The sequence below is a fragment of the Macaca thibetana genome, chromosome 14 (assembly GCF_024542745.1).
Source record: "Macaca thibetana thibetana isolate TM-01 chromosome 14, ASM2454274v1, whole genome shotgun sequence".
NCBI classification, from domain to species: Eukaryota; Metazoa; Chordata; class Mammalia; order Primates; family Cercopithecidae; genus Macaca; species Macaca thibetana.
This window is the reverse complement of record NC_065591.1, coordinates 10,213,766-10,240,519: the sequence shown is the minus strand read 5'-3', so window position 1 is coordinate 10,240,519 and position 26,754 is coordinate 10,213,766. Positions and strand designations below refer to the sequence as shown.

Sequence of the window (26,754 nt, the reverse complement as noted above, 5' to 3'; positions counted from 1 at the left end):
ATCCATCACCGCCGGTGGACGGCGCCTGGGGCACTTTTCACTCTGTGGTTTTAAGCATTTACCGTTTCTTTTGAAATGTTCTAAGTAGGTGCCTGAAATACCCATATTTGCTTCTTTTTAAAAACTCACAGATTCTTTTTGCTCTCCATCCCCTTTCTTTGCTCTTCCCCCTCCCTCGGCATTTTTAATCTGTGGGTTCTCCCTGGTTTTGGAAATTCCAAAAGAGGGGGTCAGGCCCCCTTTCTCACCATAAATAGATGTGCAGGTGTGCCTGGAGACCCCCAAAGCCACAGAGCAAAGCCTAGTCTTTTTTTTTTTTTTTTTTTTTTTAGATGGGAGTTTTGCTCTTGTTGCCCAGGCTGGAGTGCAGTGGTGCACTCTCGGCTCACCACAACACCTGCCTCCCGGGTTCAAGCGATTCTCCTGCCTCAGCCTCCTGAGTAGCTGGGATTACAGGCACATGCCACCACCCCGGCTAATTTTGTATTTTTAGTAGAGACAGGGTTTCTCCATGTTAGTCAGACTGGTCTCGAACTCCCAGCCTCAGGTGATCCGCCCGCCTCAGCCTCCCAAAGTGCTAGGATTACAGGTGTGAGCCACCGCGCAGGGCCAAAGCCTCATCTTTTCTCCACGTCTCCCCTGGAGACCCCTGCCTGGGACAGCTCCTGCTTCTGGTACCTGCTAGAGACCCTGGCCAGGGCCTGGCTCTTTGAGATCATTGTCACTGTCCCCTCCCACCCCTTGTCACTGAAATGCCCGGCCTGTGCCAGGAGAGAATGTGGGGGCACTGAGGGCACAGGGCACCCTGTGGGTGGGATGACTGCCCCCACATCCTAACAAAGCCAGCCCCCAAAACACTTGTGGCCATCTGAGTGGGCACAGTGCCCTGGCCCCCCGCCTCCCCACACCTGAAAGCCCAAAGCCTAAGACCAGACAGTCCTCGAAGGAAGGTCTTTGCTGCCACCAGCCCTAAATCTCATCAAGGTAAATGGTCAGAGTCAGCACCTTGCCCTTCCCAGGGTCACTGGGGCCCAGCACAGTGCCTGGCACACAGGGGTACTCAATCCTTTCTCCGCCACCAATGGAATGAGGCCGCCTCCTCCTCTCACTTCCTCCCCACTTGCCATCTGCCCACTCAGTGAGGATGTCCCAGGCATGAGTGTTGGCAACAAATGGGCTTCTCTCGTCCTGCACCTGCCCCGCCAGCAGCTGGCACAGAGAAGGGCTCATCTCAGCAGCTTTACCTCTCGGAAGCACCTCTCTCCACCCCGCCTCGGATCCACACGTTGCCAGCTGTGAGCCAGATGGAGAAATGTAGCCACTCTGAGAGATCCGGTGGCTGCCCCCACCTGCGTGGGTGACTCAGTTTCCCTTCTTCAAGACTTGCCTCGAGTGGATGACAAGGGGGAGAGACCTGGGGGAGGGCCCCACAGAGGCGCTGCAAGAAATCCAGATCCCAGGCAACACCTGCTGCCTTGCCTGCCGCCCCCGCAGAATCCCTGCACCAGGAGCCACCCACCTGGAGGAACTCCTCAGGCTTCCTCTGTAGATGGGAAAAAACAAACGCACCACAAACCGACAATCAAAGCCATGGCGGATGTGGGGCCGCCACCGGCTCATCTCCCTGGAGCCAGGCGGCCCCAGGCCTCTCTCCCCTTCCCTGTATGGAACGCAGGCTTGCAATGTACTGAGCCCACCCCTCCTCGGGCTAGTCCCATTTTCACAAGTTCTGAGTACGTAGGTGAGAAGACACCCCCGCAAAACCCCGAAACTAGCCTAAGACTGTTTGTCCCCAACACAACACACCTCCATACCGCCAGCAGCCCGCCCGGGCACCCACCGCAAGCGGCCAGGGGCTTCCGAGGAACCTGCCTGGTGCCTTCCTGCTCATAAGGAGAGGCTGAGCACCATGGGGAGGAAGCCACACAGCGCAGTGTTCCTGGCTTGTCATCCAAGGGGGAGAGAAGTGGGGAGAGAGATGACGGAGGGTGGAGTGGGTACGTGGCGTCGAAATAGGCTAGCCAGAGAGAGGGGCACTTGTGGGATTCTGCTGGCTGGAGCCAGGAGGCAAGTGTGAACAGGGAGGCCAAAGATGAAAGTTGTCTAAAAGAGCCCGCACCCCCTATAAACACGGCAGAGGAATGTCTTAAGAGCCACCAACAGTAATTCCCTTTCCAGATGTTAACAGGTTATTTGTATCTCATGTAGCGTCGTAAAGCATTCTGGAGTGGCACACAGCGTCGTCCCCTTCCCGGTGGTCTGAAGAGGAGGAGGGGACCAGGGAGGGGTCCTTGGCCAGCCCCTAGCAAATGGAGTGGGTCCTTCTTCTGCTCTACAGAAGGCAGGAAGCCTGGGTCTGGGGAGCAGGCCTGATCTCTCCCAAGCCTGTGACCAAGATCCGGTCTGATGTCCAAGGGGCTCCTGAGCCAGTACCCCCACTTCCCAAGCCCCCCAGCCTTCCTCACCTGCAGAGTCAGTCGCCCGGGTATAGCACTGTCTCCTTTCTTTTTCTTGGAAGCGGTCTCAGGGGCCTGAGTGACGGGCCTGACCACCCCAGCTACTGCCCACTGCCATGCGACTGGATGGCTGACCTGGCCCAAACACCCACCACCAGGACAACAACACAAACCAAAGTGCACTGCGAACCGCCCTTTGGCCTCCTTCTTGTAGGTGCCTTGAAACTTCAATGTTGAGATGAATGTGATTAACTACTTGGTCATATTTTCTGTTTGTCTGTTTTCATAGAAAATGTCCAAGTCCACTTGCCTTGTTCTTTCTTGAAATAAATAGAAAGATTTAACTTTTACAGTCATCTCTGCTGCTGACTCTCGGCTTGGCACCCCAACGGGCCAGGGGCCAGGTGTCCGGGGCACATGCGGTCTCAGCGGCCCACACCCCTCCCCGGGCCTTGCCCCCGAGGGTCAGCTCCGTTCTTGGGGTGCCCTGGCTCAGAGGCGGTGGCTGGGCAGGATAGAGACTGTTCGCTCTGGCACTGTCCCAACCAAAATGATTCCGCTGCAGGAAGAAGGGCCCTCTGTCCCCACCCACAGGCCCCAGAGGTCTACTGACACCTGAGTCACCATGAGGGGACCCAGAGCTGAACGCAGACTCTGAGAGGGTCTCTACATGGAGAAGTATGTGTCAGCAGGAGCTGTGGGTTATCCTGGAAGAGGCTCCAGCAACCAAGTGGCTCCCGGCTAAAAGTGGGACTGTCCGGGTGTTTGGGGACATGAACTTATGCCACCACCCCAAACGCCCCCATCCCCTAGATGTGCCCATTACACTCAGCTCTGGAGCCTCATCTGCCTCTCTCACACCCCAAAGGGAGGGGGACAGGAAGGAACAAAATTTCCATGAGAACAATAGCAGTTTCTGCTAAATTTAACATAAAACAAGAACTCATTACTTCTGCCTGAGATCTGATTTCATGTCTGGATACAGTTAACGGGTTTTTCCTTATATTCCAAAGAAGCAAAGTTAATTCTTGGTGGCGGGTGGCCCTGGGTGGGGTTACGCGGGCCCCACAGGTGCTCTGTGCGCCACCTTCCTCCTCCATCCTCACCTCCTATCCTGCCGGGACAGGAGCAGCCCAAAAGAGACCACTCTGAAGTGTGGCACACACAGTGTGACCACCCGGGAAAGGACCCAGGCTGTTCTTCCAACTTCCCCCTCAGACCCAGCGCACAGTGGGTGCCCAAGAAAGGTGCCCACTCCCTCACCTGAGACCCATTCTCTGGGGCTGCCGAGGGCTCTTTCTGGAACACAGTCAGTCAGCCAGCCAGGAGATATGGACTGAGGGCCTACTATGCGCTGGGGCTGGTATATTCCTGCCTCATGGAGGAGTGGGGAGGAATTTCCGTGGCTGAGTGGGGGCCTAGCCTGGGTGGGGCTGGGGAGGCTCTGTGGGGAACCAGGTTTCCACAGAGGACGCTTCCATGGATGAGGAGGACTAGGAGGCAACGGGGAAGGCCTGGCACACCGCCTGCCTGAGGCACACAGGAGGGCAGGTCCGCTTCTGCGCCCCACTCAGGAAGGCCCTGTGTCCCCCCATCTCCCCGTTGCCCCGCTCAGACTCCAGCCCCAGTGCAGCTTCACCCTCTGCCCACCACACCTGACGCCGCCCAGGCCCAGTGTGGCTCAGACTCCAGGTCTATGCTGCGCTGGTTTCCTTGGCTGTCCCGCCCTGGCCCCGTGCCTCTGCTGTCCTTTCTCACCTGCACAGGTGACCCCTTCCAGCGCCTCGCTCGGGTGGGCCCAGACTGGCAGGTCTTACCCTCCACACCTCCAGATCCCCAGAGGGCACTGCTCTGGCACCAGGAGGCCCCGTAAACAGGAATGAAGAGTGAGTCAATAAACAGTAAATCAATCGGCCAATTGCTCCTGGATCCATGTGAGTACAAGGAGGATGACTCTCCAAGCACCACAGCCCTTGCCAACCCCAGGGAACCCACCCTTCCCCCAGGAAGTCCTGCTCCCGGCTTTACCTCACCCTCCCCATGTGTGGCAGCGCCACAAATCTGGGGACTCCTGCGGAGCCCTTGAAGCCAGGGAAGAAGGGCTGTGTTCTCATACTGTGTTCCTCAGTCCCTGGAGCTAACAGAGGTGTTGCCCAGAAAGGGTTCCCGGTCACAGGCCTTTGGGAACCACTGGATTAACACCATTGCCCTCCTGGGGCGGGGCCTTGGAGTCCCTGGGTACTGGGTTAGACCCGTGGGCTCCACCAGTTTCCATCTGTGCTACTCATCCTCTCTGTGCCTCAGTTTCCACGTCCGTGTGTACATGATAACAACTCCATCTCCGACTGCTGTTGGGAGGGTGAGGGGGGCCGACACAGGTAAAGCCACTGGGAGTGCCCAGCTCAGAAACCATCCGCACCGACCCCACGGCTGTGACGGAGCCTCTGTGAGAGGGCATGGGAGGCCGTGTTGCCTACAGTTTGTCTGGGGAGTGCAGGCCTCCCCGACCCCCAGCACAGCTTCCTGGGGGGTTTCTCCCGCATTCCTGGCCCCCAGGGATGGAACCAGGTGCTGAGCTGGTTGGCACTTCTTGCAGGGAGGCCCAGGTTCTTGGCAGGACCTTCGGAGCCAGGCAGCAAAGTGCCCCCAGGTCCAGCACAGAGAGGCATCCGTACAGGGTGGGGCCTGTTCCCCAAACCACCCCCAGCTCTCCCAGGTCCACAGCCTGCTGAAGAGGATGACAGGCTGGCTGCAGCCTGAGGCTTCAGGACGGGGGGTGGGTGTGGGGGACATCTCAGGTTTTAATATGTCCCCCAGGGGAGTTGGAGGCCCAGCCGGGTTTGGGCCGCACAGGAGGGAATTGCCAGGACCTGTGTTTCAGGAATGGAAGGAAAACCCTCCAAACATAACCTGTTCTGAAGAGGACTGGGTGGTCGGAGGGGCAGTGAGCCTCCCGTCCCTACAGGAGAGCAAGCAGGGCTGGCCAGTGCCTCAAAGGCCCTGCAGGGGACCTGCTGGCCCCAAAGAGCCCTGATACCACGTCTTCAGCTGGATGCCAGGAGATGGGGTGGTCCCCCGAGAAACCTGCCCCCCACCACTGCTACAGCCCCCACCATGCCACCCTCCAGCCAAGCCACTTTGGGCCCTTTCTTTCCCCACAAATCTCTCAGGACTTACATTATCCCTGAGATTAGGGGCACGTGTGGGTAATACCCCCGAATGGCTGCCCTGCGGCACCTCAAGTCCCGGGGCTCCAGCTTTGTGTATCTGACTTCATCTGTTTTGTCAGACTCAGGACTAAAAGTTCTGCTCAAACGGGAGAAAGAGTGGGTGATACCTTACCCCTCCATGGCTGCTTTCCTGTACCTGGAAACTGCCCTTACCTGGCTACCACTGGGTTCTGGAAGCTTCCCTTCTCCTGCCCCTACTTCCCAGGAGGAGTCTCTGGCCTCACCGAGCATCCTGGATAAGAGGCGTCCAAACCCGGGAGGGGTCTAACACCCCAGGCCACACCCCCACACCCAAGTTCTGCGGCTGAGTCTTATCACCCAGCCTAGGAGGGTCCCGGACGCATGGGAGGGCTCCCAGCCGGCCCTGAAATTCTGCCTCCGTGGTTCTGACATTGGCTCATCCACTTTCAGGCACCCCAAATAAAGCGTGCTTCCAGGGCCCCCACTCATGCTGCTACCTCCCCGCCTCCCCACCTGCCACCCTGTCCAGCACCTCCGGAGGACCTTCTCCTCCTGCGGCAAAGTAAACAGGCTCTCTGGAGTGCTAACTGACAGCACAAATGAAATCCTGCACTCCCCCCGTCGGAGATTTACAGGGGAAGTGAAATCTTATTTGCAATGCTGCCAAGCCTGGGACGAGATGAAATTATGCCTCGAGAAGAGACCCGGCCGGCCCCTCGAGGAAGCACTGCATCGGAGATGGGCTTATTAAAACCACGGTGGCCACATTTCAACCTGTTTCAGGTGTTAAGTAATTTACTGCCACCCAGAATTCAGTGGCAGGTTTTTATCATTTTTATTCTTGTGATGCAGGCGAGTGCCCCGGGAGGTCCCTGCGCAGGGAGCCGCGGGTCTAAATGCTGCCTGTCACCCCCGCCCCAGGCACTGCAGAGGGAAATGGGGGCCAGCTGCCTGAAGCGAGTGAGGACACCCTGACTCTCTCCAGTGTCACACCCAGCTTGGCCATAGCTCAGAGTGACGGGGAGGGCAGACTTTAAGACCCTCACCCCACCCACGTGTGGGGACTCTGTGATCCCTCAAAGACCCTCGGGACCTTTTCTTTTCTTTTTTTTTTTAAGACGGAGTCTTGCTCTGTCGCCCAGACTGGAGTGCAATGGCGCGACCTCGGCTCACTGCAAGCTCCGCCTCCCGGGTTCACGCCATTCTCCTGCCTCAGCCTCCCAAGTAGCTGGGAGTACAGGCGCCCGTCACCACGCCCGGCTAATTTTTTGTATTTTTAGTAGAGACGGGGTTTCACTATATTAGCCAGGATGGTCTTGATCTCCTGACCTTGTGATCTGCCCACCTTGGCCTCCCAAAGTGCTGGGATTACAGGCGTGAGCCACCGTGCCCGGCTTCGTTTTCTTTTTTTTTTTTGATGGAGTCTCGCTCTGTCGCCCAGGCTGGTGTACAGTGAGGTGATCTCGGCAGCTTCCGCCTCCCAGGTTCAAGCGATTCTCTTGCCTCAGCCTCCCAAGTAGCTGGGTATACAGGCGTGTGCCACCACAACCAGCTAATTTTTGTATTTTTACTAGAGATAGGGTTTCTCCATGTTGGCCAGGCTGGTTTTGAACTCCCAACCTCAATGATCCGCCCGCCTAAGCCTCCCAAAGTGCTGGGATTACAGGAGTGAGCCACCGCGCCCAGCCCCTCAGGATGTTTTCTGAAGGCAGCAGGAGTGTAAGTTCTCTGGGAGCAGAGACTACCCTGTCTCAGGATGTGACTGCCAACCAAGCCTTTATTGAGCACCTACTGCATGCCAGGCCCTATTCAGATGGGGAACATGCAGCAAATGGGACCGAGAGCCCCCTGCCCCGTGGAGCTCACGTGCTGCCTGCCGTGTTGAGTAAATATTTGTGGTTGGTTGATGAAAATCTCCTAGAGGCAAACAGGCCCTTGAAAGAAAGACGAGGGGGGCAGGGGGAACAGGAGGGAAGTGAGCAGGAGGAAGGGGCGCATTGACTGAGCACCTGCTACCTGTCAGTCATCACAGTGACTGCTGGCAGCCCTGGAAGTGGGGCCTCCCCACGCTGGAGCTGCTGGGGCCAGGTCTCTGCACCTTCCCCCGCTCTGGAGAACTATGCAGAAACAGCTGATACTCCATCTAAACTCATGGGGAACACAGTCTCCCATTCATGGGGAGCTGGGGACAAGGTAACCTGCAGTCTGGGACCCATGGGGTTGGGAACAGCCCCGCATCCTCTGAGCTCTCGAGCCCTTTCTCAGTGGTGCTGGGAGGAGAGCTGTTTGATACCTGCTGGCTTTGGGGGGATTAAGCCTATTATGGAGGCTCCCGGGGCTTATCTGACGCCCCCTTTCTCCACCTGTTTTCAGATACTCCAGGAAGACCAAGGGGAATCTTCTATGTCCAGGCTGAGCCAAGAGCAGAAATTCTTTAATTAGCTTTCTCCTGGATCAGGGCCCTGGTCGTTAGGGGTGGGGCGGGGGGAGGGGAAAGGGATCGGCGTCCTCTTTAAAGCAGAGATTACAAACCCAGGGTGAAGGGTTTCGGGGCAGACGCCAGGGATGGGCGGGTCCCGAGCAGGCCCTCCCCAGTCAGCGGCTCCTCAGGGCCTGGCAGATGGAACCTGCCACCAGGAAGATGCAGGGATGTGCTCTATTGAGCCCACGATCCCCAGGAAGCTGGCACGGAGAGATGCTTGGCACAGTCCAGGCTGTGTGCCCGGGTCTCCTAATGAATGTGGCTCTTCCCCATGTGACTATCCAGATCTGTAACTTCATAATTAGGGGGGATTTCCTGAAGGGGCGCCCATCTGCGAGAGGCAAGGCAGTGGGGGCCAGTGGTGCCAGGCGCCAGGCATCTGTCACCGAGCTTCATCTTCACGGCAGGGAGGCACGGCAGGCTGGTTTACTCCCATTTTAAAATCAGCAAACCAAGGCCCAGATCTAAGCAGCTTGCCCAAGGCCATGGTGACGGAGTTAGCTCTGGAACTAGGTCTGTCCAGGTTCTCCCCAATGCCCTGAGTCCTGGCCCCATGAGGCCTCATGAAGAGACCAGGCTGAGGGTCAGTGAGCTGGAGGGAAATGCACACCCATAAGCCCCAGCCAGAGCGCCCTGGGGGGAACTAGACCTCCCCAGGAAGACCTCCCGCAGGAAGCCGTCCCTGAGCAGCCCCCAGCACCTTGGATTCCTGCACAGATGCACGGAGCCCCCACGCTATGCCCCTGCTGCGCCGCTACACAATGAGCAGGGACTGGGTCTTAATCACTTTGTTCCCTTTGAATGCAGAAAGGAAGGTTGCATCTACCTTGGCTTGGGGAACTGGAAAGAAGACTGGCAGGAAGCCGGGGGCACAGAATAGGCCAGGCTATGCCTCAAAAGATGGGGGACAGGGACAGAGGGAGCTGAGAGAGGAGACTGCTGGGGATCCCAGGCTGGAGCTCTCCCGCTAGCTGCCTTGCACAGGGAGGCACATGCAAACTGAGAGGGCAGGAGGCTGAGCCAGATGCCCGGGGCTGCGGCCGTATGAAGTATGGCTCGCGTTCTCTCCCTTGATCTCCTCCTGAAAGGCAGCTCCCCTGTGCTCCAAAAGCACTGGACACAGGTGGAGCAGGCAGAGAAAGACATCTGGACCTGGACCCCATGGGCATGGCCCTACCACCCACCCCAGCCTCCCTTCCCAGTGCAGCAAGCTGAGCCACTCCCAGAGTGGGCTGCCGCAGGGCTCCTGTCCCGTCCCTGACTCTCAGACAGGTTTTCCCCTGGGATCTGGTCATGACAGGTGACTTGCAGGACCCTAGGGCACCCCAGCTGCCTGGGCTACATCTCCCTTGCTCCCCCTTGCAGCCCCAGCACCTGCTGCAGGAATTAATGAAATGAATGAATGAATGTGTTACGGAGCACATGGGAGCGATGGCAAACCCAGGTCTGGGGAAGTTCCTCGAGGGTAGGGTTTCTCAGCTGGGACCTGGAGGATGGTCAGTCAGCCAAGGAAATGGAAGAGAGGGTGCTCCTGGCAGAGGTAAGTGCCCAGGCAAAGGCCAGGAGCAGAGACACAACATGCAGCTATAAAGCCCAAAGTCACCCAGCCCGGCTAGAATGGATAGGTTAGTAGAGGGAATGAATGAATGAGAAAAGGCAGAAGTTCTGGGGCCGGATGATGGAGGTGGCCATCAGGGCAAGAAGGCTGAGGTCACTACTAGAGCTTCCTACAGTGGAGGACGCCAGGGGATTCCAAAGAAACCAAAATAACAGCCAGGGCCGCCCAGCTCTGGAGGTCCCCATGTCCATCACAGCCACTCCACCCTGCCCTGAGCTTTGCAGTGCACCCCTGGCACCAGCCGTGAGGTTGCAGAGAGAGTTGAAACCCTGAAGCAGGAAGCAGCATTCCCCCAGTGAGAGGCCAAGCCCAGAGAGACCCCAGCCTCTGCCAAGGAAGCATGGGGACCCCAAGGGCAAGGGAGCTGGGGGGTAGAGGTGAGACTGGAAGCTGAACCCACAGGGAGGAGGGAAAGCAAAAGATACAAACGCAGTGGCGGCAGCAGCCCAGCTGAGACTTGCTGTGAGCCGAGATGAGCCCTGTTTATCTGGCATGAAGCAAGTATTTCCAGGCACCTACTAAGTGCCGGTTTGGTGTGAGATGCAGGGGTGGGGGACAGCACCTGAGGAAGCGCCAGCCTCCCCTGGCTGCGCCACACCTGTGCATACCAATACTTGCAGCACCCGCCTCTCTGGTGGGTGAAGAATGATGTCTCTTATTTCAATTAGCTTTTTCTTGATTACTAGCGAAGTTCTGCATCTTTTCACTTGTTTACTGCCCATTTGTTTTTCTCCTACCGGGAATTGCCTGTCCACATCTTTTGCCCATTTTTCTTATTGATTTGTAGGAGCTCTTCGCGTATTAAGAGAGGAGTAGAGAAGCAGCCTTCTCCTAGGGCAGGGCCCTCAGAGTCTCCCTCCAGGGTCCTCGGTCCCAGGGAAGGCAGGAAGATTTGTGTGGGTTGCTGGGTGCTCCTGCTGAATCTCTGCCCCCTGCCCGGCTCTCGATCAGCCAACTCTGCCGAAAGATGAGGCATCTCCTGCAGGTGAGAGCCCCTGCCAGGCCTGCATCCTGACTGGCAAAACCCAGAGGGCTTATTTTTCACTTACACTGAGAAGTCTACACTGCCAGTGGCTGGCAAGGTGCCCCAGATGGCACCTGAGGGGAGCCAGCTGGCATACCCGGGCATCGCGGAGAACAGAATGACTCTCGCCATCCCAGGTCAGTCTGGCGGGGACCATATGACAAAGGGGACAGGTCCTGAAGCTTCAGGCCGGCCCTCCCACTAGAATTCCAGGCCCCCTCCCGGTCCTGGCACACACCTTCCCTGTCCCCCTTTCCAGCTACGACGGTCCCTAAAGAGCAACCCTGGCCTGTGGGAGACACCTGAGCCCTTGCCGCTTGCCCTTGGCCACCTGACCTTTCAGGGCCAGAACCATCCCAGCATTTTATTTTCCCTCCAGAGCATCCCACATTTCAGCGGACAAACGCGCAGGCCATAAAACTGATTTCCAAAGCCTATAAAGGCAATAACATTTAGGGAGGAGGAGAAATAAAGCCCCTCCTTTCCCGGAGTATCGGCTGCCAGGAGTCCTCTAGGGGCCCCCATCTGCAGCTGGAGGGGAGCAGCGCAGGGCCAGCCCATAGCCTTTCCTGCGCCAGGTGGTAAATGGCCACTCAGCACATGTTCCGAGGGCCCACGGCAGCCAGAGAGACTGCAAACTGCCTGCTCACCCTCTTCCCTGATGCCCTGCCCACGGCTGTGTGGTTCCCCAAGAACCAGGGAAGCCTCATTGGCACCCCGTGCCTGCCCTCTCTCCCGTTCCCCCACTAAGCTCCCTGCAAGGACCCCTGGAACAGCTTCCCAGCTGGTCCAAGTCACCCCTGCTGCAGCCAGCGCAGGGGACGGCCCATGCTGCGGGCAGCCCGGTGGATGTCCTAGGTAGTCAAACCCACCGTCCTGCTCCCCACCACGCTCAGGTGAGCCCTCTGGGGAACACAAAGGATACTGCCACAGAGATGGCCACCATGACCTCGATGGCAGAGTGGGAGGGGATCCATCAGGGACCAGAAAGCTCAGCCCTCCCTCAAACCCTCCAGACACCCCATCCTGGGCTGTCACCAAGTTCACTAACCAGAACAACACCTAGAGTGGTCACCGTGTGCCCACACCTCCTCATTCATTCAAGTTTCCTGGATCCCAGACAAGTCACTTACGGTCTCTATAGCACAGCTTCCCAACCTGAGAAGTGGGACCCACAGCCACCTCCCAGGCCATGACTGTGATGGTTATTCTGGGCTGAGAGAGTTGCTGGATGACAGTGGGATGCATTGGCAGCTGCAAAGCTGGGTCCAGTATGAGGGCAACGTCCAGAGGGGAGGGGCCTGCCTGGAAGCAGGGGGATGCACCAAAGGACCCCAACAGTCCTTTCCAGGCAAGGATGCAAAAAGGCCAGGAGACAAGGCCTGCAGGGGTAACATTCCTGCCTTCAGGGTAGACCCACCAAGGAGGGTCAGGGGGACCCCCCCACCCGACCTGTAAGAGACCCGGATGGCTTCCAGAAGCCCCAGGCCTGGAAGTCATTCATCCTCCTTCTCCTCTGGGATTAGAAAACATTGTGACGTGGAATTAGCCACGGGCTCAGTCTCTGAAAAGAAGTGGAGAGAATTGGGAGATGGGGATCTTCCAACCAGGGAGCCCCTCCCCACACAGGGGCATCCCCAAGTCTCTGCAGGGACGGGGGCATGAGGAAATGGGGGTGCCAGCCCCCAGGAGCAGTGGGGAGGGCTGGTGCGGGGCTAGAGTGGGCATCTCAGCATTTGCATGGAGAGCTCTCTGTGGTGCTGAATTTATGCAGCCGCCTTTGTGATTCCTAAGGCGAGACGAATCTCCAGGCCGCTTTTCTCAGCAGGAACAAGGCTTTCCTTCAAATCGATGGTGACACATTTTTAAACTCCGATATTAAGGAGGGAAAGATTTTGCCAGCCCCCCGGGGGCAACCCTTATTAGTCACAGGCTCATCTGAGAGAAACAGCAACAGCAGACCCAGTGGGCCTGGGCAAGACAAGAGGCCCAGAGGCCAGCCGCCGTGAGCACGACACAGGGGAGTCAATAGCAGCAAATAGGAGGGCAGCGGCGGGGGGGTCTCCCGAGCTGAGGCACAGCCATGTAAGGGGCGAGCACTTTGGGACGGGCTCTGGAGCAAGGGATAAACCATCCTTGGGGGAGATAAAGAACAGTTGGTGAGGATACTAGAGAGGAAAAATGAAGAAAAAAGGCCAAGAGGAGAAAGAAAAGGAGGCATTCAGCCGAAATTTAAATTGACTTCCAAGCTTGGAGTTAAGGATCCTAAAATCTTGTTACAAACTTTGCAGTGGCTGCTGGGAAGCTCAAAGCTGCATTTCATATTCAGTTGCAACAGATTTACTCAGCCTAGTTTTGAAGTGTCATCTGGGCCGGGTCAGGAAAGGATACCAGGAGCCAAGATACCCCCAAGTAGCCATCAAGAGTATAAACTACAAGGGCAGATTTGAGCCATAGTTCCTCGGAAGGCCACATACCAGCATCGAGTGGCAGGTGCCAGGGCAGACAGCAGGCTGTGACCAGTAACCAGGCAAGAGGCTGGTGACCTGGAAAGCATGTGCTGAGGGCATCCAGGCCACAGAGTTCCAGGTGGGACCAGGAGCACAGTTCTTAGGAGATACCCAGCTCAGCATCCCCTGCTGTGGCTTGGTTCTTTTTATTCCTGTTTTAATGGTTCTCAATTTTACTGTTCCTATTTTTCAGTGGAAATAAGTAAATGTTTTTTGTAAAAATTAATGCCAGCTCACACGCCCATTTCCTGGGTGACAGTAGTCACCATTTACTGAATTCCAATGACTTGTCAAGTGTTTGCATGCACCATCCTCCGCCTTCAGAGGGGACATCGCTCTCCTGGTTTTACAGATGAGGAAACTGAGATTCAGGTGAGAGGTATATTCTGGCCAAGGTCATAAGAGCTAGCAAGTGGCCACAGCAGGACTTGATCCCAGCCCTGTCCCATGGGCACCAGAAGGCTCCTGCCTCCTCGTTAGGAAGAAGAGGAGGCTCGGTAGAGGCCAAGGCCAGGGAGGCCCTGAGAGGCAGGCAGCTGACCCACAGAATCCCCTCCCTGGTGCTGCCTGGTCTCCTCCCGGGCAAACGTACCCCACCTTCCTGTGACCCTCATGGGGAAAGCTCCCCGCCAACTGCCAGAGGGGATTTAGCTCCTTTGACAATTGAAGCTGCAGAGCTCTCGTCACAAATGTCAATTCTGGGCCATTTGCTTCGTAGATTTTAATGTTCCTGTTTCTCCTCAACATCCTCAGCAAGGTAGCTCTTGCTTTTCAAAAGGGACGTGGCGTTTGATGATGTTTAATCCGTACCTGAAATACAGCCAGGCGGCAATAATAAAATAGCCGCGGGTCCTGCTGGCAGAGGAATGGCTGACAGCTGGGCCTCTCTCTCCACCTGCGACGCTGCTCGCCTCCGGTTTTTACTGCAATTACAATGTCCAAAGAGGGGGAGGAGGCGGCGACGGGGAGGAGAGTGGGGAATGGGCATTCAAGGGCCACTTGTTGCCGCTGGGAGGTGGGTGCCACTGATGGGGATTTTTTTTTTAAGACAGAGTGTTGCTCTATCGCCCAGGCTGGAGTGTGGTGGCGCCATCTCAACTCACTACAACCTCTGCCTCCCAGGTTCAAGCAATTCTCCTGCCTCAGCCTCCCGAGTAGCTGGGATTACAGGCACCCACCATCATGCCTGGCTAATTCTTGTATTTTTGTAGAGACGAGGTTTCACTATGTTGGCCGGGCTGGTCTTGAACTCCTGACCTCAGGTAATCCACTCGCCTTGGCCTCCCAAAGTGCTGGGATTACAGGCATGACCCACCATGCCAGTCCCACTGATGGGTTTTAATGAACCGAAGGGAATGCCAGTCATGCCTTAGAAGAGGAAGCCGCCAGTGACCTCTCAGCCCCGCCTCTGCTCACTGCCTCCCGCACCACTGTCAGGACAAGCTCCATCCTGGTGCCCATCCTCCCCCAGGTCTGCAGCCCACATGCTCTCCATGCTCCCGCGTCCTTCTGTCCTCCCTGGCTTCCATCTCCTGACACCTGGCGCAGATATAAACAGCCACGTCTCCGCCCCTGCCAGGAGTGCACAGAGCAGGAGATCCCCGAGTAGCCGTGCCTACCGGGGCAGCCTGCTTCCCCGTAAGGCTCCTTAGCCGTGAGCCATCATGAATTCCTATATGTCCTTCCAAGGGCAGGCATGCTTGGGCTGCCCCCACTGCAGAAGAGCCCTGTCCAGGGATGGAGACCCAGAGTCCATGGAGCTGCCCCTGCCCTCAAGGGGCTCGGGGCCCTGTGGGTGGCGAAGTGAGATCCCTCACTGCTAGTAAGAATCACTACCATTTATGAGCCCCTCCAGTGTGCTGGGCCTTCCAGGCAGTAATGAATTTTCTTCCTATTAATGCCCCCATAAGGGACAGACGGGGAAACCCCAAGGCCTAAAGAGGCAGGAGCCTGCCTGACATAGTGGTGGAACCAGATCTTACCCGGGTCTGTCTGGTAAACAGCCACTGCCCTGGCCTCTGGGACCTCCAAAGCTGCCAACCAAGCATGCCAGTGCCCTCCACCCCAGCCTGGACCTCACCACCGACCCCAGTGGCAGAGAGCTGGGGGCCATAATGGCACCACCGCAGTGGAGTTCAAAAGGCGAGCATCTGAAACACATGAAGACCTGAGGAGGGTGGCGGCTGCAGGGGAGGCCTTCAGGGGCCTTCTCTGGCAGCTTAGGCCTCAGCAGATGGCATCCAGGCCCTGACAGGGCCATTCAGTCACCCAGCTTCCCTGGGGACATCCCCTGTCCTAGCCCGCCTCACGGGGGCCCCACTGCACAGGCCGTTTCCATGTGAACACACATCTTTCCCAATGGAAGGCAGAGCAGGCACAGACCGCCCTGTTAGCAGTGGGGAGAGAGGGGCCCAGCCTGCCTGTCCTGCACCCTCATGGTCAGGAAACCCATCCAAGAGACTCTGGTGGTCAGGAGAGGGCCGTCCCCTTGGCCATGCCAGGTCCAGCACGTGACTCGATTCCCTACCACGAATATGGGAAGGAGGTTCCTTCAGCCCATTCAGGATAGAGGGACCATTCCCCTGTTCCCAGCCCCACCAAGCGCTGAGTGCAGGGCAAGTGCTAGCTAATGGGATGCCAGGTTCAGCAGGTCTCAGCAGCCCTCCCAGAGCAGCAGCTACAGCAACAAGAACAAGGGGTGGCATCTTCTGGGTGCTTGCTCTGTGCCAGGCACTGTACTGAACATCCTACACAAGCGGTCTCCTCTCAAACCCACAGTGCTGGGGCTGGGTCTGCATGCACTATTATGTTTTACAGACAAGAAAACAGGCTCAGAGAGGTTAAGTGGGCCGGGCGCGGTGGCTCACGCCTGTAATCCCAGCACTTTGGGAGGCCGAGGTGGGCAGATCACAAGGTCAGGAGATGGAGACCACGGTGAAACCCCGTCTCTACTAAAAATACAAAAAATTAGCTGGGCATGGTGGCGGGCGCCTGTAGTCCTAGCTACTCAGGAGGCTGAGGCAGGAGAATGGTGTGAACCCGGGAGGCGGAGCTTGCAGTGAGCCGAGATCGTGCCACTGCACTCCAGCCTGGGCAACAGAGCGAGACTCTGTCTCAAAAAAAAAAAAAAAAAAAGAGAGGTTAAGTGATTTGCCCAAGGTCACACAGCTGGTACACGGTGAAGCCAGGACTTGTACCCAGGACTCCAACTTCCAGTTACAAGATGTCCCATATGGGGCCGGGCACGGTGGCTCAAGCCTGTAATCCCAGCACTTTGGGAGGCCGAGACGGGCGGATCACGAGGTCAGGAGATCGAGACTATCCTGGCTAATACGGTGAAACCCCGTCTCTACTAAAAAATACAAAAAACTAGCCGGGCGAGGTGGCGGGCGCCTGTAGTCCCAGCTACTCGGGAGGCTGAGGCAGGAGAATAGCGTGAACCTGGGAGGCGGAGCTTGCAGTGAGCTGAGATCCGGCCACTGCACTTCAGCCTGGGTGACAGAGCGAGACTCCGTCAAAAAAAAAAAAAAAAAAAAAAAAAAAGATGTCCCATATGGCCAGGCACAGTGGCTCATGCCTGTAATCCTAGCACTTTGGGAGGTCTAGGCAGGAGGATTGCTTGAGCCCAGGAGTTTGAGACTAGCCTGGGCAATACGGTATAAATCCGCCTCTACCAAAAATGCAAAAATTAGCTGGGTGTGGTTGCATGAGCCTGTGGTCCCAGCTACTCGGGAGGCCAAGGCGGGAGGATTGCTTGAGCCCAGGAGGTCAAGGCTGCAGTGAGTTGTGGTCACACCAATGCACTCCAGCCCAGGTGGCAGAGCAAGACCCTATCTTTAAGAAACTGTCCACATGAGGCCAGGCGCGGTGGCTCAAGCCTGTAATCCCAGCACTTTAGGAGGCCGAGACGGGCGGATCACGAGGTCAGGAGATCGAAACCATCCTGGCTAACAAGGTGAAACCCCGTCTCTACTAAAAAATACAAAAAAAAAAAAAAACCTAGCCGGGCGAGGTGGCGGGCATCTGTAGTCCCAGCTACTCGGGAGGCTGAGGCAGGAGAATGGCATAAACCTGGGAGGCGGAACTTGCAGCGAGCTGAGATCCGGCCACTGCACTCCAGCCTGGGCGACAGCGAGACTCTGTCTCAAAAAAAAAAAAAAGTAAAGAAAAGAAAATGTCCACATGGAGAATCCACAATAGATGGAGCTCTTCGTGGTGGGGGAGGTGAGGAGACAGGGCCTGGGTCCTTGACTGGTAATCCTGCTATGTCCTGGAGGCCACACCAAGCTCACCTGGCTGGGCCAGGACTCACCCAGGAAGCCCCAGGGTCAGGGTCTGGAGTGTGTCTGAGCCCACTCTAGAGGTCTAGGGAAAAGATTCAAGTCAACGCACCCACAGACACAGCCATCTGCACAGAGCCTGAGAGCAGGGGCACTGTGGCCATCGCACGCTGCTGCAGCCAGACCCCTTGATGTCCTAGGCACACAGAGTACTCACCCGTTAAACGGGCAGGCAAGCCGCGGCCTCCTGGGGAGCCCTGAAACCAGCTCAGCTGCGCCTTGCCAAGGAACTGGCGGATCATTCCAGGAGAGCGAGCCAAGGGCTGCAGATCCAGCCCTTTTCATGCTTGGCCAACTTAATGGTCCCCATTAATTTCAAAACACACACATTCCCACAAGCTCCGGCCTCCTCGGCTCAGCGCTCGGGTGGACAGCACACCGGGGACACAGGCAGGGGCACAGGTGCGGGCGCTGAGGCCTCAAGGACGGGAAGGAGCCAGAGAGGACGTGCTTGGGACACTGGGCACAGGGTGGGAGGCAGGGTGGCCACCCCATGGGTGGACGTCAGACTCCAAGCTGCGGTTTTCTAACTACACGTCTGCCATGAGGGGTAGAAAAAGCCCTTGGGTTTGCAGCTCTGCTTTGCCACCTTCCTGCTGTGTGACCCTGAGCAGGTCACTGTCCCCCTCTGGGCTTCAGATCCTCCCCTGTCCTCCTCTACAGGACTCCAAATGCCAGGAGGGCAGGCACTGGGTTACACTGGGCCTTGTACCTCCAGCGCCTCGAAAGGAGCCAGGAACCTCATGAGGACCCAGAAATGCCCACCACCGTCCTAATCTGTAAAATGAATCAACCACTTCAGGCCCAGAGGGGTAGGGTAGGGGGCTGGGCTAGGCAGGAAAAGGGGACTTAGAGGGTGTCAATGGTTCGTGCAGCCCCTTCCACCATCTGAGCAACTCTCAAGGGCATGGAGTCATTTATCCATTCAACAAAACATCACGTCAGGCATGTTGGCTCACACCTGTAATCCCACCATGGGGGAGGCCGAGGCACGAGGATGACTTGAGCTTGCGAGTTTGAGATCAGCCTGGGCAACACAGGGAAACCCTACCTCTACAAAACAATTCACAAAAGAAATCTACTGAAACGCAGGACAGAGAGTTACTGGGTCCGCAGTCTATTCTCACATTCCCCGCGGAAATGACAGAAGAACTTCGGGTAAGAAGCAGGGGACTCGGCGGAAGACCTTGGGGTGGAAGGTCCCTGGAAGGTCCTTTCCGAGTGCCGCCCCCCGGCCAGTGCTCCACTCTCTGGACCAGGCCCTGCGAGCCCATGAGGGCATCTCAATAATTCAGGAGGGATCCATCATTTATGAATTTATGCAACCACTGCTCGACCTTGTGGGGATGAGCCGCCCTCTTCCTACAGTGGTGGAAATTAGCTCCTGGCCGTGTCTAGGTGTTCTGGGCTTTCTAATGTGGGGAGGGGGCCTCTTGGACCCCAGGCGTCCTGACTGGCCCCCCTGAGCAACTCTGCCCCTCACTTCCAGACGACCCAGAGGGAGCTAGCGAAAAAGCAAACCTGGGCCGGGGATGGTGGCTCACAGCTGTAGTCCCAGCACTTTGGGAGGCTGAGGCAGGTGGATTGCTTGAGCCCGAGAGTTTAAAATCAGCCTGGGCAACATGGCGAGACCTCGTCTCTACAAAAAATAAAAAAATTAGCTGGGAGTGGTGGCATGCCTGTGGTCCCTGCTACTCAGGAGGCTGAGATGGGAGGAACACTTGAGCTCAGGAGGTCGAGGCTGCAGTGAGCCATGATTGCACCACTGTACTCTAGCCTGGGGAACAGTGTGACCCTGTCAGAAAAAAAAGGAAGGAAGGGAGGGTGGGAGGGAGGAAAGGGAGGAAAGGAAGGAAAGGAAGGAAGGAAAGAAAGAAATACCTGATGGTCTCTCTTAAACCCCAAATCTGATTCCCAGCCCTGCCTTTTACCCAGCGCCATGACCCATGGGTGCCTCAGTGTCCTCATCTGTATAATGGGGGAAATGTCAGTGCCTGACTCAGACATGAGGCAACATGTGCAGCGTGTTGAGCAATGGGAACACTCAATACCAAGTGGCAGGTGACAGGCCACCCTCAGTCCAGAGCCAGGGCTCTGTGGGGCATGCCGGAGACTTGAGGGGGCTTGGGACACAGGAGGCCAGGCAGGCTGAGGGAGCTGGAGCCCACCAGGAGGCCTCAGGAGACCCAGGAGCCCAGATTCAGATGTTAGTTCCATCTTTTTTACAACAACCCCTCCCCCTGCCCATGGCAAACTTCTGCCCCACCTCTCAGTTTCCTGGCCGTGAGGACACACAGGACACGCCAGTCTCAGAACTCAAATTCATCAACCAGGAAAAAGAGAACAGAGAGGAGGTATTCCCTTCCCCCAACCCCGACACACACACACACACACACACACACACACACACACACACACACACACACACACACACAATTTCCTGGGGGCTCTGGAGCTTGGCAAACCTCCCATCCCAGCTCTACTACCATTTAGCTGTGTGACCTTAAACAAGTTGCTTCACGCCTCTGAGCCTCTATTTCACCATTAGCACAATGAGACTGAAATAGTGCAAGAGGTTAACTGCATAGGGTATGAATGCAGCCTAGACCTAGAGGGAGACACCTCCCACCCCACGCTCTGGGCCCCCATTTTTCCACTCAGCAGCCCAAGTGATCTGACCGAGCACCCCCAACTCAGGCCCGGGCCGTGGCTCACTCCAGACCCCTCAGAGCCTCCCCACAGTGTTCCATCCACGTGGCCCCACCCTGTCTGTGCTCTCTCCCCGAAGAATGCTCTTGCCCCAACTTCTGACTTAGCACCCCGTCCAACCCAAGCACCCTCTCCTCCAGGCAGCCTTCCCCCCTGCTTCCCTCTCCTGCAGGCCAGACTCCTGTCTCTCATGCGCTGCACTTCCCTTTCCATTCACACGTGTCACCCCTTATCTGGAATTAGAGACTGTGTCCTCTGCAGCCCAGGCCCACCCCACGGTGTGGTGCACGGCAGCTGTATCATCTATGTTCGTTGCGTGGATGAAAGTGTCTGAGTTCTAATTCTGGCTCAGTCACCTGCCGAGGTGGGACGTGTTATTTGATCCCCGAAAATGGGGCAACAATTCTGCCTGCCTCTTGGGCCTCTGAGAGCACTGCACATATCCAGAGTGGCCAGAGCACTGGAAAGTGGCCCGGCCCGGCCTGCACTTCGCTTCCCCTGAGGAGGAGGGAGCCCAGGGCCAGGGCCATGTAGCTAACAGGTTCCAGCGGCAAAGTCTGCTGTGCAGCCGGCCCTGGGCTCGTTGCTGGCCCGGCCACCTCCCCTGCCCACTGTGGAGAGGTTTCTGCTGTCGTGGCGGCCAGCAAGCCTCAGCAAACACATTTAAATCTGAAGTGACAGATAAAGCGATTTACGGCGACAGTTTAGTGTCAGATCACTTCCCACAAGGCAGTCCGCATCCCTCCGGGCCCCCTGCTTGGTAGTCCATCAAGGCGGTCTCTAAATCACTGACTCCAAGCGGCGCCCGGGGATGGCCAGGCGCAGGGGCGGGTGGCTGCTCAGGTGGCCACTCAGGTCCTGGCCTGCTCCTTCTCACCAGGCCAGGATCTGCTGGGCCCTCCAGGCAGCAGGAGAGGATGAGGCAGGGGCTGCCTGTGCTTAGGAGGAGGGTGGTGATAAGCGGCCAGCAGACTCTCACAAATCAAAGCCCCAAGACTTAAGGAGACAGAGCGCCACTTCATGACTTATTTTAAATAAATAAGCAGCTTAAAAATCTCCCCACGAGGTCAGCTTGTCGCTGTGAAACATGGCTTCCCACCCGTCCCCGCTGCACGCCCAGGCCCCTCAAAGGCTCGCCGACCCGCCTCGCCTCCCGCCACCTCTTTGCAGAATTAATTGATACCTGCGGCGTTGCGTGGCACTTTGTTCAGACCTTGCTCCTAGCGCTTTGTCACATTATATTCTGCTTAGTTGCTCTCACTCCTGACTTCCCAGTAGTCATTTCCTAGGGACTCTCCACATGCCAGGTCCCAGGCCCAGGGCTGGACAGGCCTGAACTCCTGTCCTCCTCACCCCTGCCCTGCGGTGGGACTGATGCTGATGCCATTTCTCAAATGAGGAAGCAGAGGCCACGGCGTGGCCAGCAGGGGCGCTGGGATCCCGACCTGCTCCTGGCCACGGTGCGCACGGCCTGCTCACCGCTCTGGGCTGGCGTTGAAGCAAAAGATCCCTTCCATCTTTGCACAAAGCCTTTCATCCATCTCTGCTCTGTCCTCTTATGACCTGAAGACCAAAGCCAGGCAGCCAGACCCCTGGGCTGGCCAAGAATGGGGATCTTTCTCTTTTTTTGAGATGGAATCTCGCTCTGTCACCCAGCAACCAGGATGGAGTGCAGTGGAGCAATCTCAGCTCACTGCAACCTCTGCCTCCCGGGTTCAAGTGATTCTTCTGCCTCAGCCTCCTGAGCAGCTGGGACTACAGGCGCGTGCCACTGTGTCCGGCTAATTTTTGTATTTTTAGTAGAGACCGGGTTGCACCATGTTGGCCAGGCTGGTCTCAAACTCCTGACCTCAAGTGATCCGCCCACCTCTGCCTCCCAGAGTGCTGGGATTACAGGCGTGAGCCACCATGCCTGGCCAAGAATGGGGATCTTTCTTTGTGCCCGGACATGTCCTGCCCGGGACTCTGCTGTCAGGAACAAAAAATCTGCATACACAGGCCTGGTGCACCAGGAAACTCAAGGGCAGGGAGGTGGCCTAGTCAAGGTCACTGCCCCCCTGCAGTAAAAAGGAGACACAAACACCCTGGAAGCCACAACACCCCCTAGTGGAGACTCTGAGACCGGCGCTATCTCCAGACACAGGTCATAGGCAGGGCTGGAGAGGCAGGCACCGGCTCTGAGAACCTCCTCCTCCAGATGAGGGGACCTGTGGGGGCTCCCTGGCTTATCTCCTGCATGCGGCAGCCCAATTTCATTAAGACAGATGTGCCATGCTCCTGTGGGCAGGAGTCATGGCCAGTACAGATGGCAGGAGCCTGAGACTCTCCCGGGTGCTGCCCGAGCAAGCAGCCTCAGCTGGCAGCCCGCTGGGACAGGGCCCAGGGAGGCCTGCACTGTGCCTGAGGGTGTGGGGGTTTGTCCCGTCCCTGTAACTTCAAGCCCTGCCACCCGCCAGCCAGGCATCCCACGTCTATGCTTCTGCCCAACTTCCCACCTCACTCTCACCACATCCCATACAAACACACATCACAACACACACACACTCCATCACCCACACCCCACGCATTACACAAGCACAGACACACACATGTATCACACACACGCATCACACACATCACACAAGTGCATATGCACACCCCCCCCACATAGGCCAAACTCCTGACCTCACACACACACTCTATGACACACACCCCACGCATCACACGAGCACAGACACAAACACGCTATATCACACACACACACCACACACATCACAAACACAAGGCCGAACTCCTGACCTCACACACACACCATCACACACATCCCAATCACATCTCATAGCCCAATAATGTAAGAGTGGAAACCACTCCTGAATTTCGAATGCCAGGAGATCAGTAGGGAAACCGAATCTGATTTTCTTATTTTTATTTGTTTTTTGAGACAGGGTCTCACTCTGTTGCCCAGGCTGGAGTGCAGTGGCGCAATCACAGCTCACTGCAGCCTCGACCTCCCAGGCTCAAGCGATCCTCCCACCTCAGCCTCCCAGGTAGCCGGGACTACAGGCATGCACCACCACACCCGGCTAATTAAAAAAAAATTTTCTTTTTGTAGAGATAGGGTGCCACCGTGTTGCTCAAGTTGGTGTCAAACTCCTGGGCTCAAGCAATCTTCCTGCCTCAGCTTCTCAAAGTGCTGGGATTACAGGAGTGAGCCACTGCATGCAGCCTCAGAGTCTGATTTTCTTTTTGATTTTTTTTTTTTTTTTTTTTTTTTTTTGTGACGGAGTCTTACTGTGTTGCCCAGGCTGGAGGGCAGTAGCACAATCATGGCTTACTGCAGCCTTGACCTCCCAGGTTCAAGCAATCCTCCTGCCTCAGCCTCCTGGGTTCAAGTGATTCTCCTACCTCATCCTCCCAAGTAGCTGGAATTACAGGTGCGTGCCACCATGCCTGGCTAATTTTGCAAATTTTTAGTAGAGATGGGATTCTGCCATGTTGGCCAGGCTAGTCTCGAAACTCCTGACCTCAAGCCTGCCTCAGCCTCCCAAAGTTCCGGGATTACAGGCGTGAGCCACTGCACCTGGCCCAGAATCTGATGTTCTGTTTTCTATTATATATATATATATATATATATATATATTTTTTTTTTTTTTTTTTTTTTTTTTTTTGGAGATAGGGTCTCACTCTGTCACCCAGGCTGAAGTGCAGTGGCACAACCGTGGCTCACTGCAGCCTCAACCTCCCAGGTTCAAGCAATCCTCCTGCCTCAACCTCCTGAGTAGCTGGGACTATAGGCACACATCACCATGCCTAATTTTTTAAAAAAATTTTTTGTAGAGACAGGGTCTCACTATGTCGGTCAGGCTGGTCTCAAACTCCTGAGCTCAAGTGATCCTCTTGTCTCGGCCTCCCACGGTGCTGGGATTACAGGAAGTGAGCTACTGCCCCCCCCCCGCCCCCACCCAGGGTTGTTTCTTAAAGGCCTGAGGGAGGTCACAGGCAGATGCCTCTTCAGGGAGGGGAAGGAGTGAGGGGGGCAGGCAGGGGGACAACTGGCAACTGCCCTCTCCAAGGATCCCCAGGACCCTGCTGAGTGGCAGGAGAGATGCCCACAGCCTGGCTGGAGACCCCTTCAAGCCCACAGCTTTTCAGGATGGAAGAGGGTGGGGGGTTGGGAGCTCCCCCCGCCCCCCTTTCCCTCACAGCCCTCTCCTAGCTCCCACTGCACCCTTCCCCTCCACATCCCTGCAGCTGGACCCAAGCCCAGGCAGTGACAGCCCCTCCCATATGGCAGCAGGAACAAAGAGAACCGCCCCCCACAACAAAATCCAGAAGCTCCGGCGGGCGGCCAGACCTCAAGCTCCCAGCCCAGTATGACCCGCAGCGTTCTCCATGGGCCACTGACGCCCGCGGGGCCAGCACTGCTCCTGGCTTCAAAAATATAAATTTAAAAATCCCCACCCCAAGATAATTGCTCTCTCCTCTTGCTTATTGTGGTGGCTCCGCGGTAGGCACTGAGAAGCAATTATTCACGGCTAATGATTATAATCAAGTCAAATAGAATTTAATGGACACGTATTCTCTTCCTGCTTGAAACTTTACATATGAATTAAGCACATATGGGTTTCACGAGGCACAGACGCAGATTTATGCAGCCCCGAAAAGCCCCGCCGTTGTGGACGACTTTTATTCCACTAATAAACAGGCTGATTTATGGGCTCCTGGGAACTGCGATCTCTGCTGCCCCCTGGTGGGCAAAGGGGCTGGGGTGGGAGCCAAGGCCACCCAGGACCCTGGAGGCCTGACCAGTGCCAAAGCCACTTTGAACGCTGGGGTTCCACAAAGCCCTGGACGGCCGAAGGAGACTCGGGCTCTGTGTGGGAAGCCTGTGTCCAGACCCTGCCTCCGCCATTCCCTGGGATTCCAGGTGGGTACTGGGTCCTCCTGGCTGTGAGATTCTAGAACAAAAAGATCCCAGGAAAACACACCAAGAGGAGTGTGGGTAAACTGAGGCAAGCAGGGGGAGGCGAAAGCTGATCATCTGCAGGAGGTACCATGTCCCTCAGCACCCCCAGGACAGGGGTGATGCCCAGAATGGCACTGATGACACCAGTTTCAGCACCAATGCGAGGTGCTGAGCCCCGATTCCCGCCTGGTGATGAGTGACCGCCATTTGCACGTCACGTGCATCAGCTCCAAGTGCCCCCAGCAACCTGATGGGTGCTTTCTTTGCTACCCTCATTGTGCAGAGGAGGAAACAGAGGCCTAGGCAAGGACACGGAGAAGGGGAGTCCCCAGAGAAACTCAGCCAGCACTGCCCCAGCCCTGGCCCTGGTGCAAATGGAGCTGGCACTAAAGCACTTCCGATGGAGCTGCTGCATCCAAAGCCTGGCGACTCCCAAGAGCACTTAGCAAGCGGCGTTAATCATGCCCACAGCCCGGGTGCAGCCTCCAGAGTGTCCCCTGTTCCATCTGCACCCGCCAACACCCCACCTCGTTCCCTGAACCCTTTCTCCTGGCCCATGTTGCAGCCAATCACCAACCCAGGGGGACAGAGCTCACAAGATACCTCATTTTCCCTCTGGCCACTTTGCAGCTCAGCAAGAAGATACCGCTGGGGTACCTCTCACATGCTTGCCAGTGACTGGCAGGGCTGGAGTACCCACTGTCCTGCCTGACTGCCCTCTCAGCCACAGCCCCAAGGCTCTGCCCTTCTGCTCCAGGCCAGCCCCTCCTGGGCACAGGCAGCAAGAACGCCCTCCCCCAGGCCGCTGTAACATCTGCCAGTGCAGATGTGGCTTTGTCTTAGCCGTGTGGCCCCAGATGGACTAGCAGTCCTCTTCCTCGTGGCCCTAGAGAAACACACCAGAACCACCTGCAGAAGCCCAGGGTGACTCTAGCTCCCCCTGCTCCCCTCAGCCAGCCACTCTGAGCAGAAACTCCTGCTTACGTGTAACCTGTCACCTGTGTGTCTCGACAGGTAATGTGTGGGCAAGGCACCCCCATATGACTATCCAGCTTTGCAGTCAACGGTGGGAAGACGCACAGAACAAGGTTGCTTCAGGAAACACAACTCAGAACCCATGGACCAGGCCCGGGGCAGCCGAGTGACCTTCGCTCTCCGGATCCTAGAGCCCGTAACTCAGAGAGATCAACGGAAATGCTCACAGCATCAGCGCCACCAAGCCCCAGAGTCACTGGGGGACAGCGCTGGAGCCAAGCACGACCACTACAAGCCCAAAGTGGAGACAAAGGAGAGTCGAGAAGCTCCTGGGGGTGCCCTGGGCCTGCACAGGCTGGGGAGAGGCTGGCACGGCAGGGTTTTCCCGTGAGCTGGAGCCCAGGATGAGAGGATCTGCCCCCCAAATTCAGGGTCTGAAAAAGAGCCCCCCTTCCTCTGATGCTTGGTGCAGACGCCGGGTAAGCAAAGGAGCAAGTGAGCAGG

The 26,754-nt window shown here is 56.8% G+C and overlaps 3 protein-coding genes across 4 annotated transcripts in view; 2 read left to right on the top strand and 1 right to left on the bottom strand.

Annotated features, from left to right (window-relative positions):
* Positions 1-26,754, top strand: part of NUDT22 (nudix hydrolase 22) — a 113,460-nt gene that overhangs the window by 3,563 nt on the left and 83,143 nt on the right. The window lies entirely within an intron of this gene.
* STIP1 (stress induced phosphoprotein 1) overlaps positions 1-26,754 on the top strand; it is a 293,300-nt gene that overhangs the window by 209,682 nt on the left and 56,864 nt on the right. The window lies entirely within an intron of this gene.
* MACROD1 (mono-ADP ribosylhydrolase 1) overlaps positions 1-26,754 on the bottom strand; it is a 170,944-nt gene that overhangs the window by 126,880 nt on the left and 17,310 nt on the right. The window lies entirely within an intron of this gene.